The sequence below is a fragment of the Procambarus clarkii genome, chromosome 9 (assembly GCF_040958095.1).
Source record: "Procambarus clarkii isolate CNS0578487 chromosome 9, FALCON_Pclarkii_2.0, whole genome shotgun sequence".
Taxonomy (NCBI): Eukaryota; Metazoa; Arthropoda; class Malacostraca; order Decapoda; family Cambaridae; genus Procambarus; species Procambarus clarkii.
The window spans coordinates 8,134,269-8,142,209 of NC_091158.1; positions in this window are offsets into that span (position 1 = coordinate 8,134,269).

The following is a 7,941-nucleotide window of genomic DNA, read 5'->3' on the forward strand; positions in this document are numbered from 1 at the left end:
TCACACTGATATTTCTGGCAACGTGTCAGTGGCCTTTGATATGCGAATGCCTGAAAAAAAAGAAGGTTACGTTGTTTGGTGGATGGATGATTTCCCTCAGACAAAATGATATCATTCGTCTGTGAATTATTTCTTTAAGTGTAGGTAGAGGCCATGAGGCCAGGCTGGGGATTGAAATGATTTCGATGATGGTCTTGTAAAATTCGTCTTGAACAGTTCTTCTCTCTGCAGTCTGAGATATTGCAGCTAAATTACTCTCCAGGAGATATTAAGATGATCAAATTCACTCATTATCAGATGCCTGGACATTTGTTCAATATTTTATGACCCATATTTTTAGTTCAAATTGTGGATAAATTGAGACTAGTGAGTTAAAAGCAGCTATAGTACATTAGCCACGACTGAACGTGATGCTGTATTCAGCATTCTATCTTTCATATATTTCTATATCAATTCCATAGCGACAATGGTTGATGCTAATACAGATAGATCATCAACATTGCAAAAACGTTACCGTTCTGAGACAGCCAGCTCTACTGGCTCTTAACACGCAACGATAACATCAAGACAGCAATAATAGAAGACCAAAGACATCATTTTGTTTTATCCCATTTTTAGTGAGAATTGTTCTGCGAGGCCACTACTCTCACAGCCACACTCCATGTCTGATGAGACATATGCAGGTACTTACCGATTACTCAACTCACACTTCTTTACTTAACAGTTGGCAGAAAAGTTTGGTGTGTTGAACTTTGTCAATTGCTTTGCGAGAAACAAGAAACCTCGAGAACGGTGCTACATCTGTTGATTGACGGTTGAGAGGCGGGACCAAAGAGCCAGAGCTCAACCCCACGCAAGCACAATTAGGTGAGTACCATTAGGAGAGTACACTGAGCTTTAGTGCTGAACAGTTTCCGTCACCCCAAGAAAACGCAGTGTCGTGCAGTGACCAGGGACCAGATTCACGAAGGCACTTACGCAAGCACTTACGAACCTGTACTTCTTTTCTCAATCTTTGGCGGCTTTGTTTCCAATTATTAAACAGTTAATAAGCTCCGAAGCACCAGGAGGCTGTTTATAACAATAACAACAGTTGATTGGAAAATTTTCATGCTTGTAAACTGTTTAATAAATGTAATCAAAGCCGTCAAAGATTGAGGAAAGATGTACACGTTCGTAAGTGCTTGCGTAAGTTCTTTCGTGAATCTGGCCCCAGTTTTCTAGGTACACTTAAAAGACAGTAGTGCTTATAACTCGCCAGCTAGAAACTTTATGAGTATTTGGTGAAATATTTCGTTTATAAGCGTCTTTAGAGCAATGGTTGTATAGTTCCCAGAGGACATACTTTGGAACAAGCAGGTGTTCATCATACACAGAGATGTACCATGCGATACTGTGACACAACAATAGACAGAGTAGATGGTAAAGGGGCGAACATAACTTCCATTTTCTAGTTAATTGCTAGCTTTCTCAGCCATCACAGGTGCTACAGTGTGCAGGCGTAAAACATTGATGGGATGATGGACATAGGAGGATACAGGTGTCACAAACAGGTGTGGGGGAGCCGGTCGGCCGAGCGGACAGCACACTGGACTTGTGATCCTGTGGTCCTGGGTTCGATCCCAGGCACCGGCGAGAAACAATGGGCAGAGTTTCTTTCACACTATGCCCCCTGTTACCTAGCAGTAAAATAGGTACCTGGGTGTTAGTTGTCACGGGCTGCTTCCTGGGGGTGGAGGCCTGGTCGAGGACCGGGCCGCGGGGACACTAAAGCCCCGAAATCATCTCAAGATAACCTCAAGATAACAGTTGCAGTAACTTCAATTTCGGTCTCATCTCTCCTGTACATATATCACCGTTGTACAGTGTTGATTGTTTATCTGTGAAAACATTTCATGAATCACGGGGCCCGGAGCCGATAATAATGTTCACTTTATCTACAAAATATCAATCTTAAAAAGGTCATCAGTAACGTTTAATCTCACGATATTATATTCCTCTTTCTTAATCCTCTAAAATGACTTAATGACGTTGAGCTCAAGTGCTACGACTGATCTGGAGTGAGCAGCCATCTCTGGGGCACCATCTTTCCACAATGTTATGCAAAAAAAAAAAAAAAAAAAAAAAAAAAAAAAAAAAAAAAAAAAAAAAAAATATATATATATATATATATATATATATATATATATATATATATATATATATATATATATATATATATATTTATATATATATATATATATATATATATATATATATATATATATATATATATATATATATATATATATATATATATATATATATTTTTTTTTTTTTTTGGGGGGGGGGATTCAAATGTGATTATTCAAACCTGCTATCTCTTCTATTTGCTGTAGGAGGGATACTCTCTTCACCCGCCCTAACTAGCGCTGACATATCAGAAGACAACCCGTCCTAATATCAAGTCCATTCCATCCAGCGCTCGACCCCAAAGACGCATTCATCAATTTTTAACATGCTCTTCATTCAAAGCAGGAATTTTCTCAAATAAAAATTAATATTATTATATATTTATATATTAGCATATTGTACATATATAGGCATAAGTTAGGTTAGGTGTTTAGATTCTGTTTGCGATTACATTTGTAGTACGTAGGTGAAGCATTTACAGCGTTGTGGTTCGAACAAAATTCCTCAGCAAAGCACTTGTTCCGGAAGTGTTCGGACGTCAACAGTTGTGAGTCGTGTGTAAACCGTTTTTCAGTCATAAACAGGGGGTTTGGCGGGTGGATGGAATGGACTTTGGGTCTTTCTTTATGAGGATGTGCTGCAGAAGGAAAGAAAGTCATAAAAAACAGTTCTTGTGAACATTATACTAATGATTCTTGTAATAAATTGTATTGATTGAAACTGATTATAAAAGCAGTTCCTTCAGCTTATCTAGGTGAGCAACAGCTATCTTCTGCCAGTGTAGAGGTGGTGTAGTGACGCCGCTGCCACCACTGGTAGCTGCCACCACTGGCACCTGCCATCACTGGCACCTGCCACCACTGGCACCTGCCACTTGTGAGTGGGACACTGAAGGCAGCCATGACAGGTAGAGGCCATGCTCCAGATTCACGAAGCAGTTACGCAAGCACTTACGAACCTGTCCATCTTTCCTCAATCTTTGACGGCTTTGGTTACATTTATTAAACAGTTTACAAGCACAAAAAATTGCCAATCAACTGTTGTTAATGTTATAACCAGTCTCCTGGTGCTTCGGAGCTCATTAACTGTTAAATAATTGTAAACAAAGCCGCCAAAGATTGAGAAAAGATGGACAGGTTCGTAAGTGGTTTAGTGAATCTGGCCCCACGCATGTAACCATCACTGATGGTCTTACACCCACACTTCTTACCAGTTAGCTCATCAATGAGAAAATTATAAATATTTTAACCTTTCTCATCAGGGGGGAGGTCTGACGGCTGAGTGGATAGCGTTCGGGATTCGTAGTCCTAAGATTCCGAGTTCGATCCCCGGTGGAGGCGGAAACAAATGGGCAGAGTTTCGTTCACCCTGATGCTCATGTTCACCTAGCAGTAAATAGGTACCTGGGAGTTAGACAGCTGATACAGGCTGTTTCGTGGGGTTGTGTAACAAAAAGGAGGCCTGGTCGAGGACCGGGCCGCAGGGACGTTAAGCCACGAAATCATCTCAAGATAATCTCAATATGACAACACTACAGTTGATACTAAATTTATATATATATATATATATATATATATATATGTATATATATATATATATATATATATATATATATATATATATATATATCAAGATTACTTCCATTTTCAGCTCCCATGAATGCACTAAGTCATTTTAAGTATTTATCGAGTCTTACACAAATTGTTGTTTAATACAGGTAACCAGGTACCAGGTACCAGGTAATACCACTTACCACAATGAGCTTACATTACGGGATGAGTTAACTAACTAGAATATTTCCACATATTTCTATACACATTCCATACATAGCTGCAGGTCAAACTATTAACATTATCAATAACATCGTTGTTATATATTTCAACATTACAGAAATTTCCTGAATACTAAAAACGTCTAAATAACAAATGCAGATGATGGAGGATCTTTTGTCTTTATCCAAGAAGATGTATTGTTTTGTGTGTTTGGTAAGGCTATAGAGTTGACCTTAGCATTATGGGTGGCGCAGGTGGAGCCTCGACATTGTTGACGAACTTGGTGAGAAGATGACATTTTGTCTCGGCTCGACGAGAGCTAACTCTAGCAACGAGAGTCGCGTTAGCTACAGGTTATCTTGAGATGATTTCGGGGCTCCTGGGCGTGGAGGCCTGGTCGAAGACCAGGCCTCCACGCCCAGGAAGCAGCCCGTGACAGCTGACTAACTCCCAGGTATCTATTTACTGCTAGGTAACAGGCCCGGGCATCAGGATGAAAGAAACTCTGCCCATTGTTTCTCGCCGGCGCCCGGGATCGAACCCGGTACCACAGGATCACGCGTCCAGTGTTCTGTCCGCTCAGCCACCGTTAGCTACAGGCTTTTCCTAACTAACGCAACTTGTAGGTTACGTTAGTTTAGCTTGGCCTGGCTTGGTTTGACTGCGCCGTTGACTGAATCTTCATTTCTCAAGATCCTTTCTGGACTCGTTTGGGTTTACGTGAGCCAGGGTTGGCAAGGCTTAGGTCCGATCAGTCTCGGCTTTCCGTAGCTTTCCCGCGAAACGCATTTTACCTTTCGCTAAAAGCTTATTATCCCTTCAACAGGGCAAATTTTGAGCTCTTACATTACCTGGACGTTTGAGAACTGCCAATCCTCACAGTGCGGCTACGCCCAGCTCTCCCACGAGAGACACAGGCAGGAACTGACACTCATCTGTCCCCAGCATCCTTCTTGAGGTTATCTTGAGATGATTTCGGGGCTTTTAGTGTCCCGCGGCCCGGTCCTCGACCAGGCCTCCACCCCCAGGAAGCAGCCCGTGACAGCTGATTAACACCCAGGTACCTATTTTACTGCTAGGTAACAGGGGCATAGGGTACAAGAAACTCTGCCCATTGTTTCTCGCCGGCGCCTGGGATCGAACCCAGGACCACAGGATCACAAGTCCAGCGTGCTGTCCGCTCGGCCGACCGGCTCCTTCAGGACAATACTTGCTCGCTTCTCATTATCTTACTCATAATTCAGTTATTAATCCTATTTTTACCGCCCCGGGTCTCAGTAGGTGCACGCCGCAGAGCTCACGAATATGAGTGATGCTTCGCCTCAACGTAACCCTTCATCGTCCAGCTCAATCACCTCACTACCATCCTTCCCAGCCTCATCTCTTCATCAATCATCACTCTAATCTTAGTCCCGGCTCATCTCATCACCTCACCATCATCCCCAACTCATCATCCGTCATCACACTAATCTCATACATGGCTCACCTCACGCCTGCCTCATCTCTCCTCTCGCTGCTCCCCAACGAGGCTAAGAAAGGCAACAATGGTTCATTAATTGGATATTTGTGATGGCAATTTCACCTCTACGCCATAATTATCGCCCTCTTTATATCGCTAATTAACGAAGACGACGCCGATAATCCCATAACCTTAATGCTAATTATTTTTGTAATGAACTGTGATGCAATATACACCGTTCATATTACTTTATTTACTGGTGTATTTCCGCAAGTTGTTTCGTGATGTATGTATGTGTGTGTCTGTGTATGTATGTATGTATGTATGTATGTATGTATGTATGTATGTATGTATGTATGTATGTATGTATGTATGTATGTATGTATGTATATATGTATGTATGCAGGCACGCATGTATGTTTAAGAGGGCTGCAAGAAATTATGAATACTATTCATAATTTGAATCTGAAGTCCTAAGATATACAAGGTTAAAATATTTTATCTGATGTCGGAAGGAATAAATCTATCATTGGTAATGTCCAACTGATACATGTGACTGAAGCTAGAGAGCCTGTGATTAATATGATTAATATGACTGAAGCTAGAAAGACTGTGATTAATATGATTAATATGACTGAAGCTAGCAGGAATGTGACTCAAGAACATGACTGGATTAAGGAGGAATGAGTGTTAGTGGAATCTATTAATAATAAAGCTTCACTTTGAGTCAATAAAGCTGACAGCAGATGGGGTGAGCCAAATATAATAATCTTAATCTTTATTTAGTGGATTTTTTCAGTCGTTTTTATCTTTTCATCATTTTCACAAGATTTATTACATATATGAGCTTCACTTTCTATTCTACTGTATTCAGAAACTCACATTGCACTGGATGGCAAGTCGAGAGGCAGAGACCAGGAGCAGGAGCTCAGTCCGCAAGAGGACAAATCAATACAGGCATATATATATACTTCTTCAATGTACAGTGACCGAACTACAATGAGAATTTCAGGCAAACTACTTCAGTAGCTGTAAAGCTAGTGGACAGAACAACCAATTGGTGAGGAACCACTCCTTTAGACACTGGTCTAAAGCTTAGATAAGTTTAGACAAAGGAGCCTGACAGCTGAGTGAACAGCGCTTCAGATGTCCTGAGCTTCCGTGTTCGATCTCTGCTGGAGGTGAAAAGAAATGGGTAGAGTTTCTTTCACCGTAATGCCACCGTTCACCTACCAGTAAATAGGTACCTGGGAGTTAGACAGCTGCTACGGGCTGCTTCCTGCGGGATGTGTAATAAAAAGGAGGCCTGGTCGAGGACCGGGCCGTGGGGACGCTAAGCCCCGAAATCATCTCAAGATAACCAAGACAGACGACCAACAGTTGAAGAGGTGGGGGCCCAGGAGCCGAGATCACGCCCTGCAACATTTTAGCCATTACAATAAGAGGAGTCGTTAAGAAAAAATACATTTAACTTGCCACTTCTTTAAATCACATTTCGCTCTCTAATATATTGGTCGGCGTTCAATCCCCGACCATCCAGGGGGTTGGGCACCATTCCTTTCCCCCGTCCCATCCCAAATCATTATCCTGACCTCTTTCCCAGTACTATATAGTCGTAATGGCTTGGCGCTTTTCCCTGATAAGTCCTCTTTTAATATATATTCACGAAAGTTAAGTATGGACTTTAGACAAGACACAAAAATAATAGTCTCGTTGTGTGTTTATATATCACATACAAATAATACCATATACAATATAACAGTTTATATATCACATACAAATAATACCATATACAATATAACAGTTTATATATCACATACAAATAACAGTTTGGTATATAAACAGCATTAAACAACTAGAATGAAAAGTTGCACACAAACACTGACCTAGGGAGCCGGTCGGCCGAGCGGACAGAACGCTGGACTTGTGATCCTGTGGTCCTGGGTTCGATCCCGGGCGCCGGTGAGAAACAATGAGCAGAGTTTCTTTCACCCTATGCCCCTGTTACCTAGCAGTAAAATAGGTACCTGGGTGTTAGTCAGCTGTCACGGGCTGCTTCCTGGGGGTGGAGGCCTGGTCGAGGACCGGGCCGCGGGGACACTAAAAAGCCCCGAAATCATCTCAAGAACCTCAAGATAAGAAGATAGACACTGACAATCAAGAAAACCACGACGTTTCGATCCGTCCCGGACCATTATCAAATCTTGTAATTACACATGATAATGGTCCACGACGGACCGAAACGTCGTCACTTCCTTAATTTTCAGATGTGTGGGGTCAGGTGTCTTAATTTTTCGCCCCGTTATTGTGACTTACTGTCTGCCAAACTGACCTGATGGTTGCTTAGACTCAGGCAAGTACTGGAACTTCCCACACGCTGACCAAGAAGTACAGAGTCAACAAGAATATTGAGGACCAGAACTATGTGAGAGAAAGGGTAAGATGCTCCCGGCGACTGAAGGAGGTCAAGGAGAATGTATCGTACGAACTCCTGTCATGTACACCGCTCCAAGGATGGGTTTGTGGTGCATAATAAAT